The sequence below is a fragment of the Macrobrachium nipponense genome, chromosome 15 (assembly GCF_015104395.2).
Source record: "Macrobrachium nipponense isolate FS-2020 chromosome 15, ASM1510439v2, whole genome shotgun sequence".
Lineage (NCBI taxonomy): Eukaryota > Metazoa > Arthropoda > Malacostraca > Decapoda > Palaemonidae > Macrobrachium > Macrobrachium nipponense.
In genome coordinates this window covers 67,893,241-67,908,307 of record NC_087208.1, presented here as the reverse complement: position 1 = coordinate 67,908,307, position 15,067 = coordinate 67,893,241, and the positions used below count along the sequence as shown (strand labels likewise).

Below are 15,067 nucleotides of genomic sequence, written 5' to 3'. Positions count from 1 at the left end.
AACGGATCCGTTAGAAACACGAGTGTTTGTTCCCCCAATTTCATCCAACTGGTCCGACGATTCAGATTTCGATCTCAAATGAGGTAAGGGCGGTTTTATACAGTTTGCTTGTTGTTTTTTTTTATGCCATTTTTTCTTGCCAGAACATACGAGCTTGCCAAAAATCATTAAAAATGTCGATAAGGTGCGCAGCGCCGTTCGACTGCGCCGAAACTAATTTTTTGGGTGCCCTTTTTTTGTTTTTTTGTTATGCCATTTGTAGATCCTCATTCAGTTTTCTTGCAAGGTTTTGACCTTGAAGAAGACTGGGACATGTCCAGAGGATGTGTCTTGTATGAATATCTTTAATGATGATATTCTTATGACTCATGTATTTGCCATACTGCAATGTATACAGTACTGATGTGTCAATTGTCCTGACTTAAACATTCGGAGGCTACCATACATTTTAGGACAATTAACTCAGACTAGCCTATACATAACAATTCAAATCAAAGGCTAATATAAAGGTACCTCATAGGCCTAGGCTACTATACTTCTTGGCCTATCCTTAGCTGGAACAGGTGCTTGACGTCGGAGACGGTCGAATCTTCATTGTTGTAATAAGGGTTGAGGGAGAGGCTGGCTCCCGGGGTTTTTTTTTAATATTTCTTCTTAACAGTAGGTGGATACATTGTAAAAGCAGCTTATTCCTAGCTGTACTCCTTCAATACCAGTTAGAACCAACACTGATTCCTATACTGGTTCTTACACTGGACCCCTATACTGGTTCCCTGTAATACAAACAGTTTATTTAGGATGGCAATTTCGTGCCAAAGAGCATGCAGAATATTACTAGATTATAAGAGTTTTAGCTTACAATTGCATTTTTCGACCATTTCGGTAGTCAAAGTTGACCGAAGGTTGAAATTTTTGCACTTATCGTTATTTATATGAAAATATTTCAAAACTGATAAAAGCTATAACCATGTGTTGTTTTTAGTTGTATTGTGCATGAAATTGCGCACATGTTCATATATAAAACTTTATGTAACGGCAAATTTAAAATGGCGCAAACATTAGGACAATCGCACGAAAAAATTTATCGGAAGAGTTACCACGCGGACGTAAGGAAAAGGTTTTTTCATAAATTCACCATAAATCGATTAAATATTACTAGAATATAAGAGTTTTAGCTTACAATTGCGTTTTTCAACCATTTTGGTAGAGTCAAAGTTGACCAAAGGTTGAAATTTTGACACATCGCTATTTATATGAAAATATTTCAAAACTGATAAAAGCTACAATCATGAGTATTTTTTTGTTGTATTCTACATGAAATTGCGCATATTTTCATATATATTACTCCATGTAATGGATAATTTAAAATGGTGTAAAAATTATGTCAAAGTTACGAAATAATTTTTTGTGATGGTAATTGCTTCATAGCAAAGGAAGATAAAGGAAAGGAGAACGCATTTTCGAGGAGTTCGGCAGTAAGGAGGTTTTCGCGCCCGTGTTGGAGGCGTCTTTTCCTCGCGGCTGTTCTGGAATCGTCGGGCGTGTTGTGGAGCGCAAAAACGCGCCAATGTTATGTGAGAAACGCCGCGTTTTCTGATGCAATACCTCGTCTAGATTCATCTAAGAATGTCTAGAAACCTCGGGAGTCTGTGATGCTCGCCGTAGGCTCCACCCCCAGGATGCAGTATAAATACGACGGAGGAAGTAGCAGCGAGAGGAGTGATCGTAGAAGGAAGAGATCGTAAAAGAGAGAGATCACCAGTTAGTAAGAGCCACAGATCAGATTATCAGTGAGAGATCAGCAGCAGTGATTGTCAGAGAGAGACTAGAGACGAAGGAACCGATGAAGTATCAATCAAAAGAAGAGTTGTTCGGGAGTTGGTTGGATATTGGTCTAGTCGTCTTCAGGAGTGGACGAATTATCTCGTGTTATCTCGACGTCGAGGAGACTTCAGAGAAGAAAAAGTCCTGCTAGAGGTTTTGGGGATTTCCTGCTTTACAAGTAGACTAGTTCCTGCAATACGGAGTCAAGAGGACATCCGCTTTCGCCGATCTCCTTTTGTGAAGCCACTGCTACGAGTCACTAAACCGGCCTGCAAGTATTTGAATTGCCTCACTGTTCCCCCAGTTCATGCAGTGTAAGATTCTATCTTTTTATGTAAATAGGAGATACCATTCTGCATTTACCTTTGTTAGTAAGCTTGTAAATAAACCTTTGTTGTGTTAGTGTTTCTTTCTATATTCGTATCCCCAGTTTCAGCTGTTGGTGTTGGAATATTTTTTTTTATTATTTCATATCGAACCTGAAGCGGACCCCTCTCAGAGGCCGTAACATTGTGTCGACCCTTTCCAAGATATTTCGACACCGTAACATTGTCTCTGAGATCTTCAGAGTTCGTAACATTTTTGAGATGGGTCACTGATACTTTTTAGTGCGATAAGAAAAGAATTTGTGCTTGTGCGCCTGCGTAACGATTGTAAATAAAACAACGCCTTGATCCGTGAACTCCCAGCATCCCCCAAGGCGCGTGATTCAAAAGTTTTCGGCTGGTAGGCCTATAAGTATTATTCTGCGAATTTAAAAAAAAACTTTTTTGAGTCGACGTATATGTCCAATCGGCATACGGGAGACATTTTGACTCGACGTTTAATACGTCCAATCGGCGTAAGAGGGTTAATATTCTGGTCTCCGGACAAGATAATTCGCTTAATTAAAGCAAACTGTTTGGACAAGCTTCATCCCCCTCCCCTGCCTCATCAGAAGTGATAATACATGCCCTTGGAGGGATCATTACCGACAAAACAGATTGAGCCAGACTTAGTGGGTCTAGGTCCAGGCCTCACACTGCAGCACCTTGCTGTAGAAGACGTCTTGCTTTCGCAGCAAGTCTGGAGGCTACTGTTATGGCAGCTCTTTAGGCTGTCTCCTGGTTGGATCTGTGGTCATTCACAGTATCCAAGGTCACTGACTCCTTAGGGGCTATCATCCCCAGGGAGGATTTGGCCTTCGGGAGACTTAGTCAGTCTGAAAGTAGGGCGATTTCCTACCTGGCCCACCAGACTGCCAACCTGTGGCCAAACCTGGTGTTGAACAGGAGGGACACATTGCTCATTCAGATCACCAGGTCCATTGGTTCTGAGTTGGCTTTGGTCCTTAGGAACGGACCATTGCTGGGTTCTACCTCTCTCTTTCCTAGAGAGTTGATAGAGCAGAGTGAAGACCTCAAGGTCTTTGCATTCTACTGTGGCTATACCTCAGAGTCAAACTAGCTCTTCCTTGGCCCCTAAGAAGTCCCTAACTTCAGAGGGATCCCGAGGAAGTACCTCTTAACAGGGGTAGATTTGCATACTCCTCCTCTAGATATGCATCTGTTCTCAGATACATCGACCGAGGGTTGGGCCTCACGCCTGGAGGAGTTGCTGACTGCAGGAGTAAGGAAGTATCATGACAAACACCTTTACATCTACATCCTGAAACTCAAGGCAGCATTCATAGCCCTCCAAGAATTCCAGGATAGAGTGATGAGAGACTGTGGTGTTGATGAGCGGCAACACCACAGGACAGTAGACCCCCCTTAATTCGCAGGGGATGGGTACCAGACCCCCTTGCATCTGATACATATTTCATTGCTTAGTTAGATCAGTAGAGGCTCAGCGGATGTGCAGAATCGCTCAGGAATCGAACACAGTAGCTACTGCAGGTGAAATTGTAAGGACAATGCTTCTCCCTATTTTTTTATTGTTCCGTGGCCTTTCCGCCAATGTATAACTCATGTAATTTCACTATTTGTTATATCTTATTATCTTTAAATGTGTCTCCAAGAAAACACAAATCCTCCTGGCCCAGACCCAGTTTCTCTCTGTTCAGGTAGGATACTACATATCCGTCCGCAGTCTCCTTTATAGCCTGTTTTTACCTGTAATAAATTATCAATACCCAGCTACCTGTCTTACTCTCTGGTCTTCACAACATGAATGTTTTAAACTCTGGACCACATGCAGTCTATAATAACCAGAACTGTTTCCCAGACAAGGAAGAAGGCTGGAACTTTCCAGTTGCTGATATCTTTTGAGTTTTTTTTTTATCTTGTATAAGAATTTAGAGGCGAATTCCTTGTTGAAGGCTGTAATGTCATATTAGAGAGTTCAAAACAACCCTTATAAAGCGCCTCATATACGCATGAAACATCCTCCAGATTGGACAACTGTCTTTTATGCATCATGTGAAAAGTAAAGAGGCCACCATTAATGTTAATTTGGTTATTTGTTAATACTGTGCAAGAAGAAATCCGAAGAAAAATACGTTTGTTTTTTGCCAGTTGACATTTAGGAGCCGGTCTAGTAGTAGTAGTAGTAGTAGTGCACTGTAGGCATTACCTAAGGTTCTTTGCAGCGTTCCTGTAGCCCCAAGCTGCAACTCTCCGCATTCCTTTCACTATACCTCCGTTCATATTCTTTTTCTTCCATCTTGATAGGGTTTATAATTACTGTTTCAGAATACTCCATATATAATCTTGCTAACACAAGCCTGCCTGCCTGCCCGGATGTAAACACCACTTTGATTTCAGCCGCCTTCCAATGAAGACATAATTATGTTTCTTAGCTTTTGCTGACTAGCCGATAATCACGATTTTCGTGGTGTGATCTTTCTTTTATTATTTTGAATTAATATATTGTGTTTGATGTTGATAATTAATTGCTTATTGGACGAAGGGGGGTTGGGGTGGGGGGGGGGGTGGGGGGGGGGGGGGAGAAGGAGAGTGTGGTATTGGTGTTTGAGGGATATACTCTCATTTCGAAGGGCGGTGCCCTTGGATGCGAGAGGAGTATCCTTAATTTTTTAACCGTACTTTCCTCTACATTACATTCTCTCCTTCAATGATCAAACTCGTAAAATCATCTTGAATCATAACTGCCTATGTATACAGTACTGGGACGTTGCTGCATATGCCATTCTTGTACTAAGCTATAGTCGCTAGTGGTTATCAGTCAAGGAAAGGAGAATGGCGAGATTTCCATTGTTTCCTAGCTCTGGCTTCCCTTCAAAACGCATAAATCTTTCGCCTTTTACTAAAGATTTCCGTGGAGGGGAGCAACTCAATGAGTCTGTAAACCAGTTTTTACTGTGGTCTACTTCTAGTAGGCCCTAGAAGATGCATTATGATGATGTCATAAGATGGGGGTTGAAACTGACGCGATATTCTTTACGGAATTACTAAATCCTGCAGCAACTGACTTCTCTCTGATTCCTTAATGTACTCGGATATTGCTGCCACTGAAATTCCCAGTTTATTATGAAATTAGGACGAAATTATAGTCTAACCTGTTTGCATTGCTGTTCTAAGAGGGTTTTTGGTGAAAAGCCCAAGATTTCTCACATTTGAAAGTTTTCTGAATGTAGTTCGTATAATATGAAAGTTAATAAAGAAATCTGAAATTTAGTTATCAAAAAGTATTACTAGAATTTTAGCTACTCATAGAATAATTTATCTATAACTCATATTAATCATGTTATTCAAGTAGATTTATTTGGCAGATATGAATATACCTATTTATTTATTAATGGTAATCCTATCTTACCATCCAGTGTGACAAGCCAGTTTCCTCTCTCTCTCTCTCTCTCTCTCTCTCTCATCATCATCACAGTTAATATAAGAAGTATTCTTCATTCTGGAAAGTGTTATTGGACATGTGACCGATACAGTACTGGGATGTACTGTATATGCCATTCTTGTACTAAGCTACAGTCACTAGTGGTTATCAGTCAAGGAAAGGAGAATGGCGAGATTTCCAGTCTGCTGTAGCTCTGGCTTCCCTTCAAAACGCATAAATCTTTCGCCTTTTACTAAAGATTTCCGTGGAGGGGAGCAACTCAATGAGTCTGTAAACCAGTTTTTACTGCGGTCTACCTCAGTAGACCCTATAAGATGCTATATGAAAACAAAGTAAGTTTTATTAAAACTGACAGTATTGTTCATGGAAACACGAACATTTCACACCAACTGTGTTCTCTCTGATTCCTTAGTGTTCTCAAATATGGCATCCACTGAAATTCCCCATTAATTAGAATGAAATTATAGTCTGGCCCGCTTCTGTTGCTGTTCTATGAGGGTTTTTGGTGATAACCCTAGATTTCTCTCCTTTGAAATAGTTTACTGAATGGTGGACAAGGATTTTTGTGTTCTGAGTTTAGGGCTGATTGGAGAAACTTTTCCTATGGAGGAATTAAGAGTTGGCTCTGGTCAGAGAAGGAGCAAGACGTTTTTTGTCCTTCCTCCCACTAGTTCTTAGGTTTTCTTTTGATATGTAAAGAGGGAACTCGGGTGCTCCTTACCTCTGAGAGTTACACAGACAATCGGTAGTGTTTTCCTTTTTCTGTAAACACATCCACCATCACAAGAATCCTTCTTAAGGCTTCCGTTTTTATATTTGATTTTTTCGAGCTTTTCCGTCATCCAAGAGAGTCATTTGTTTAGAGACCCACAAGTTGCTAGCCCCACTTGGAACCTTTCTGGGTAAGTTTTCAAGAGATTTATCTCCCTCCGAGATGTTTATAAAGTCAGGCTACATAAAAGAGTTCTTCCTCCAATTTTCATCCAGTTTCAAGGAGCATGATAGTCTGGGACCAGCTCTCTCGAGCAGTAACAGTACCCTATAATATACTTGGATTCATCTTCCAGTCTTCATGGCTTCTAATTATTTCTGAACATCTGGCACCAGTTCTCGACATCTAGCTCCCCTCACGAAATATATTTTTTTCTGTTTGAGGATTGTGTCTAATCTACAGAAGAAATAATCATCTCAGCCTGGTTATTGCAGGTCACTGTTATGTAGTTCCCAGGATTTTTTTTGAATATGTGGACTTTTTCAAGCTTTTTTATAAGCTCTCCTTTTAAGTATCCTTTTTGGGAAATTTGTTTCACTCAGTTGGAAGATTGAAGGAATAAACTCTACAAAATTACGAGGGTAATTCCTTCCACTGAGTGTTCTCTAGTAATAGAGTAAATTGTATAAAACGGGCTGTTAGGCACACAATTCTTTTGTGCGCCTAACGTGTTTTCAGACTTGTGTCAGAAAATCCAAAGGATTAATAATTGCTTTGTAAGTTTAAGTAGGCTAGTGAAATTCAGGTAAGAGTAATTTAGGTAAATGCAATTAATCTAATAAGGACTATGAATAAATTAAACCAAGGCCATAAAATTCCCAGGGCAGTTCAGTTTGGTCCCAGAATTCAATTAAGTTTCGACCCGGTTAAAAGTAAAATTAAGGTAAACTAATCCCAAATAGTAATGCTAAGTAAGCAGGCAGACCTAATTGACTAAATTTTCTACTACGCCCATGTAATTATTTAAACCCCTGTAAAATTGTTCAATCTGAGTCTATGCCTAATTAATTCTCACAAACTCCAATATTACAATAGCCTAACTACGTAAAAGGGTTCAAAATTTAGTTTAGGTAAAGAAAACAGTTCATTACGTCTTAAATAAGTAAGTTAAACGTTATTAGACGAAACCGCTTCCTAACGAACGACCGTTGGCTCAAATCAGCCGTCCAATCATGGCGGCCTAGCCTTTGTGGAAAATTGGTATGTTGACCTACCTTTAAGTTAGCCCAGTTTGGACACGCACCTCTTAATTCACTCCTTAACTAAAAAACAAATCCTATATAATTTAATCAGCAAACCCAGCGACCTCTAATTATATTCGTGGAAATAAATGGGTACGTTGATAAGAAATTTTATTTTACTTACTGAATCTTTCCAAAATTCCGACGACAGTTCAGTACGAATGGGCGTTTCAAAGTTTGGTTGCAGATAAGGATTCGGATAGGATATGGGTTAGGATAGGTACAAACAGGAAAGGAGATCATTCAAACCAATTATCTTAAGGGTTATTAATTTCTAAAACCCTACACTATGTGAATTAAACTCAAGACAAAGTTTACGAAACAAGTTGTTGTCCGTCTGCCAAGCTGTCGTCTGTTTGAACAAGCCCCCAAAAAACCCACGCTCGGCCTATCGCTACCCCCCAAAAAAGCCTATGTCAGGTCAATGGTTCTTATCACTCCTTAAATAAATTAACCCTTAAACGCAGAAGAAGTATTTTAAAAATCGTCTCCCGTATGCCGGTGGCGTTTGCGAGTGAGCGCCGAAGTGGAAAAAATGTTTTTTTTTTTAAATCACAGGACGCTTAGTTTTCAAGATTAAGAGTTAATAATTTTTGGCTCCTTTTTTTGTCATTGCCTGAGGTTTAGTATGCAACCATCAGAAATGGAAAAAATATCATTATCATATATAAATATTGGGATATATGACAGCGCGGAAAATTTTTTTATATAATTGTATACAAATCGAGCTGTGAGCAAAACGGTTAAAGCTAACGAGTTAATTTTGGTTTTCGTTGTATTGCACACTAAATTGCGATCATTTTGGTATATAACACATTGTAAAACGATCAAGGCAACACAGAGAAAATATTATCACAAAATGATGCATGAATTCGTACCGCGTGGACGTAAAAAAAAACTGTTTTCAAAAATTCACCATAAATCGAAATATTGTGCTAGAGACTTCCCGTTTGTTGCAAAATGAAGGCAATTCATTGAATATTACTAGACTGTAAGTGTTGTAGCTTACAATTGCAGTTTTCGACCATTTCGGTCGAGTCAAAGTTGACCGAAGGACGAATTTTTTCTATTTATCATTATTTATATGAAAATATTTCAAAACTGATAAAAGCTACAACCATGGGTTGTTTTTCGTTGTATTCTACATGAAATTGCGCACATTTTCATATATAAAACTTTATGTAACGGCTAATTTAAAACGGTGCAAACATTACGACAATCGGACAAAAAAATTTTGTGATTATTTCGGAAGAGTTACATCGCGGATGTAAGGAAAAAGTTTAATTCCTAAATTCACCATAAATCGAAATATTGTGCTAGAGACTTCCTATTTGTTGCAAAATAAAGGTAAATGATTGAATATTACTAGAATGTAAGGGTTTTAGCTTACAATTGCGTTTTTTGACCATTTCGGTAGAGTCAAAATTGACCGAAGGTTGAAATTTTGGCACTTATCGTTATTTATATGAAAATATTTCAAAACTGATAAAAGCTACAACCATGGGTTGCTTTTTGTTGTATTCTACATGAAATTGCGCACATTTTATTTCCACATATAAAACTTTATGTAACGGCTAATATAAAATGGTGCAAAAATTATGTCAAAGTGACAAAATAATTTCTGAGATGGGTCGCTGATGCTTTTTAGTGCGAGAAAAAAGAAATTCGCGCTTGCGCGTCTTGGTAACAATTGTAAACAAAACAAAGCATTGATCTGTGAGCTCCTAGCATCCCCCAAGGCGCGTAATTCAAAAGTTTACGCCTTGTAGGCCTATAACTATTTTTCCGCGAATTTAAAAAAAACTTTTTTTATATTGACGTACCATACGTCCATTGGCACCCAACAGACAATTTATATAGACGTTTAACCCTTAAACGCCGAAGCGGTATTTTAAAAATCGTCTCCCGTATGCCGGCTGCTTTCGTGAGCGAGCGCCGAAGCGGAAAAAATGTTTTTTTTCAAAAACTCACAGCACGCTTAGTTTTCAAGATTAAGAGTTCATTTTTGGCTCCTTTTTTTGTCATTGCCTGAAGTTTAGTATCCAACCATCAGAAATGAAAAAAATATCATTATCATATATAAATATTGGGATATATGACAGCACGAAAAAAAATTTCATATATAATTGTATACAAATCGCGCATTGAGCAAAACGGTTAAAGCTAACGAGTTAACTTTTTTTCTTTGTATTGTATACTAAATTGCGTTCATTTTGGTATATAACACATTGTAAAACGATCAAGGCAACACAGACAAAATATTATCACAAAATGATGTATGAATTCGTAACGCACGGACATAAAAAAAAAGTTTTCAAAAATTCACCATAAATCGAAATATTGTGCTAGAGACTTCCCGTTTGTTGCAAATTGAAGGTAATTAATTGAATATCACCAAACTGTAAGTGTTGTAGCTTACAATTGCAGTTTTCGACCATTTCAGTCGAGTTAAAGTTGACCGAAGGACGAATTTTTTCTATTTATCGTTATTTATATGAAAATATTTCAAAACTGATAAAAGCTACAACCATGGATTGTTTTTAGTTGTATTCTACATGAAATTGCGCACATTTTCATATATAAAACTTTGTGTAACGGCTAATTTAAAATGGTGCAAACATTACGACAATCGGACAAAAAAAATTTATTATTTTTTCGGAAGAGTTACCGCACGGATGTAAGGAAAAAGTTTATTTCATAAATTCACCATAAATCGCAATATTGTATTAGAGACTTCCAATTTGTTGCAAAATAAAGGTAAATATTTGAATATTACTAGAATGTAATAGTTTTAGCTTACAATTGCGTTTTTTGACCATTTTGGTCGAGTCAAAGTTGACTGAAGGTTGAAATTTTGGCACTTATCGTTATTTATATGAAAATATTTCAAAACTGATAAAAGCTACAATCATGGGTTGTATATTGTTGTATTCTACATGAAACTGCGCACATTTTCATATCTAAAACTTTATGCAACGGCTAATATAAAATGGTGCAAACATTACGACAATCGGAACGAAAAAATTCTGATTTTTTTCGGAAGAGTTACCGCGCGGACGTAAGGAAAAAATTTTTTTTTTCTCATAAATTCACCATAAATCGAAATATTGTGCTAGAGACTTCCAATTTGTTGCAAAATATAGGTAAGTGATTGAATATTACTAGAATGTAAGAGTTTTAGCTTACAATTGCGTTTTTCGACCATTTCGGCAGTCAAAGTTGACCGAAGGTTGAAATTTTGGCACTTATCGTTATTTATATGAAAATATTTCAAAACTGATAAAAGCTACAACCATGAGTTGTTTTTTGTTGTATTCTACATGAAATTGCGCACATTTTCATATATAATACTCCATGTAACGGCTAATATGAAATGGTGCAAACATTATGTCAAAGTGACGAAATAATTTCTGAGATGTGTCGCTGATGCTTTTTAGTGCGAGGAGAAAGAAATTTGCGCTTGCGCGCCTGGGTAACGATTGTAAAGAAAACAACGGCTTGATCCGTGAGCTCCCAGCATCCCCCAAGGCGCGTGATTCAAAAGTTTTCGCCTAGTAAGCCTATAACTATTTTTCCGCAAATTTTTAAAAAAACATTTTTCATCGACGTATATACGTCCAATCGGCACCCAACAGACAATTTATATCGACGTTTAATACGTCCAATCGACGTTAAAGGGTTAATACGTCCAATCGGCGTTAAAGGGTTAAATGATTTCTTAACTAATTTGAAGGAACAGTTAAATCTATTTATTAAATGTATCTATCAAATATTTTAAATGCTAAGTAAAATTAATCAGATTATTCAAAATTTAATAATATAATTTCTGTAGAGCTTATACCAAAGAAAATGGGGTATAGTTATTTTGTAGCTCTTAGCAGTGACTTCGTTAAAAGTTAGAAAATGGATATGTACAAATAAATTTACAACATCCTCCTGTACAGTTCTGCATACTTCTTGGGGGCTGCATGAGGTATCATTGAATCCACGCAAGGTGTTTTTTAAGTCCAAAGAAGTTCAGTAAAATGGATGCCCATGGGCCCGCTCTGTTCCCTCAAGCCTGGTACGTACTTGCTTTGATAGTACATATATTAAATTTGCCTGACTCAGAAAAGATTAACATGGCCCCTGTACAAGGATAACATGCAAATTGTGAAGCTTCCACATTTTTTACAAGATTGGAAACTTGCTACTCTGTCTGCCAGCTTGCACATTGGTATGCAGGTATGTTCAGCTATTCACGAATGAACAGTCCTGTCATTCATTCTCTGCAACATTTGGCTGGAACCTTAATTATGCAGGAAGTTTTCTCTTTAGTCCTCTCTCTTCCCGCATTTGACTTTTTATTTATTTATTTTTTTTTATTTTTTATTTTATTTTTTATGTAACATCACCTGCTCGACTGATTTCTTCAATTACTTTTGAAGAAAGGACTCAAAGAATTTTGGATAGCAAGTCTTTCTAAGACAGGGAAACGAATTGCAACACCTTCGGTTTTTTCATAGCTTCAGATTTAATCAGACCTTGCGAGGAGATGTTACTGAGACATGGCCCCCTGAAGTTCAAAACCTTCACATCTATTCAGAGAACTGAAAGCGCTCACTTATGGCTCCCCAGCTCCTCTACCCTAGTTTTCATAGAGTCTGTAGTTTCCCTCTTTCTCTAGACCACAGTCCTAACATATTTACGTAAGGAGTGAGGGTCTATCTCAAGTTCCCTCCCAACCAGCAGCAGGGGATTCCCCCTGTGGTTAGATCAATTAAGTCTGCTGATCACTCAATTATTCAAGGAAATTGGGAAATTCAGATGAATGTACTGTGACGTCAGAAACATTTCCTCCCCGCTATGGAACTTCAATCCCCTGGTTTGTCAGGATCTGTGGATTTTGTGATGCAAACTGATTGAACCTGGGTGCCTCCTTAAGGAACCTTCACCCACTCAAATGTATTTTTTTATGCTGTGCTAGCCTTTGGACAACTTCACTGCATAGCTCCATTGATTCCCCTTGGCTGCAAAATTTCCACTTGAGTAGAGGTGCTCCATGACTTTGGCTTTTGCTTTGTTTCATATAACCTGCCATGAATATTGGTGTTCCAGCTAAGATCCTTCCACCAACCTTGTCTTTTCAGACATCCTGGTCTCAAGATTCCACCAAGGGTCGACCGCTTGCCCAGACAACTATTGGAAGCTACTCTTCCTTAAGATTCTTTTCAAGACGTAATGTAGAGGCTATTGTAGGAGGCCTAAGTCATTCCTCTTACACCATCTACCAAACTGAGCTGATGTCTCAGACTCGATGCTTCATCTTCTGACACTTCTGTGACCTGGATAGTGGATTATCTCTTTTCGTCCAAGTGGATCTAAAATTTCTTGTATTCTTCCATTAGGAGTATTGGACCATGCTTATTCCAAGTAGAAGCTCAGATACCTGATTCTTTAATCTCCTAATCTTAACAACCTTTCAAGTCCTTTACACATCCAAGCAAGGAAGGAAGAACCAACTACATACCTTGACTTTCAGGAGCACCTTCGAGTGCCCATCTTGTCAGGCGCCAGCTACAGCCTGATAGTTTCTACAAACCAGCTATAGCCTGACGCCTACCATGGCTACAATCACCCACCAGCTCCCAATCTATTATCTATCTTGGCGCCCTATGAGTCTGGGGACAACTCTTGTCTGATCCCAGCTCATCCTACAAGCATCCAAAATCGCTCACCCGCTCTCTAAGAGGTATAGTGTTCTGTCTAATTGGAGCTATTACACATTACATGAGCAGAACCAGAAGTTGAGAGAGTCAGGCAAGCTCTTCTTCACCCTCCAACTTAGGTTATATGGACCTTCATCCCTAAGGGGACATTCATTTCTGGAGCACCCTCAGACTCAGGAGAACATGTTTTAGGGCTGTTGCCTTGTATAATAAGGCGCCCTATGAGGTAATGTTAGACTTGCGATAATCTTACGCTAAGTCGGTTGGTATTGCACTTCCATATTCAATGGAGTGTCTTGGGGTTTGTAGATCACTTACGAAGTCGGTATATCTTTCTTTGGTTATGAAGACGATGTGTTAAACTCATGATGATTCGGTGATGAGGTTAGGATCTAGTAGAAACCACGAAGTACAAAAATACTTATATTCTCTGAATTTACATGGTGAAGATCAGGTATGATTGTACAAGTCTTCTAATGACAATAGCTTGATCGCTTCTGCCAATGATGATGGCTAATTCTATTCTCTCTACATGATAAAGCTTAGGTAAAGAGGTACAGGTCTTCTAATGACGATAACTTGATCGCTTCTGCCAATGATGATGGCTAATTCTATTCTCTCTACATGATAAAGCTTAGGTAAAGAGGTACAGGTCTTCTAATGACGATAGCTAACTCTATTCTGCCTTGTCTACCATCTCGGTTACAAGTCATAAAGGAGCAGACAGTAGCTTGAACATATGAACATACAATCAGATGATATAGTTACATACGAACACACAATCAAAATGAGACACGCTACAGATCACGTAGGCCGTTTGAATTATAGGTCGCGGTAGTTGTCTCAAGCAGGGAGCTTGGACTAAAGTTTATAAACAATTGAATGACTACAGGTGACAGCATGTCAACTTAGCCTACATACTTATTGTATACGTCATCTTTAGCGTCTCTAGTCTGATCACATTCCTGCAAGCAATCTGGTTGACCTCTTTAGTTTTAGTCTTTTATATATATGGACTAACATTCCATATTTTTATTATGTAAACACTTACATTAGCTCGGTCAGCTACCAAAACCAACTACTGAATATTACTCAAACTTGACTTGCATTTGACTTATAGGAGTGTGATACAGACACTATGTGAATATATATATATAAACAGAAAATACTTATAAGTAAAAAAAATTCATGGTGTACACAAATACAGATTCAAGTAATAAAATATTAGACATAATTATGCAATTATAAAATGTTCGTAAATAATAGTGATCACGTGATATATACTGATACAGTTTTTCACTTCATCTCTTTAAGATACATATGCTACAGAAAATACTAATGTACTCTGATAATTGCATAGAACAAAGATTAACATGATAAAAATCATATTTTAACTGATAAAAATTTCATATATGAATTGATAAAATTATTAATGTTTATGCTGATTGATTCGTTGATTTTTATGCTAACTGTTATATATCTGATTCATTAATCCATATACTAACTCATATATAACTGCAGATATTGGTAAGATAAAAGGTAATAGATTGATTATAGGCGGCTACCTGATTTGTTTATACATATGTATATGGATTCATATAATTATGATTAATATATGTGCACTTTAAATAGATTCTTATTGCGTACACTCAAAGATTAATACTTCGAATTTCTGTTATTTATGATCATTTATATATAGATTCCTAGTGCTTAAACGCAAAAAATATATTTCG

General features: G+C 37.8%; 1 protein-coding gene and 3 non-coding genes across 4 annotated transcripts in view; all 4 read left to right on the top strand.

Moving 5' to 3' along the window:
* Positions 1 to 15,067, top strand: part of LOC135195037 (BLOC-1-related complex subunit 5-like) — a 579,421-nt gene that overhangs the window by 34,240 nt on the left and 530,114 nt on the right.
* Positions 5,027 to 5,147, top strand: LOC135195124 (U5 spliceosomal RNA). The gene has a single exon (XR_010310089.1). It is a non-coding gene; the product is annotated as a U5 spliceosomal RNA (small nuclear RNA).
* On the top strand, positions 5,802 to 5,921 carry LOC135195121 (U5 spliceosomal RNA). Its single transcript, XR_010310086.1, has one exon. It is a non-coding gene; the product is annotated as a U5 spliceosomal RNA (small nuclear RNA).
* Positions 11,694 to 11,798, top strand: LOC135195140 (U6 spliceosomal RNA). The gene has a single exon (XR_010310104.1). It is a non-coding gene; the product is annotated as a U6 spliceosomal RNA (small nuclear RNA).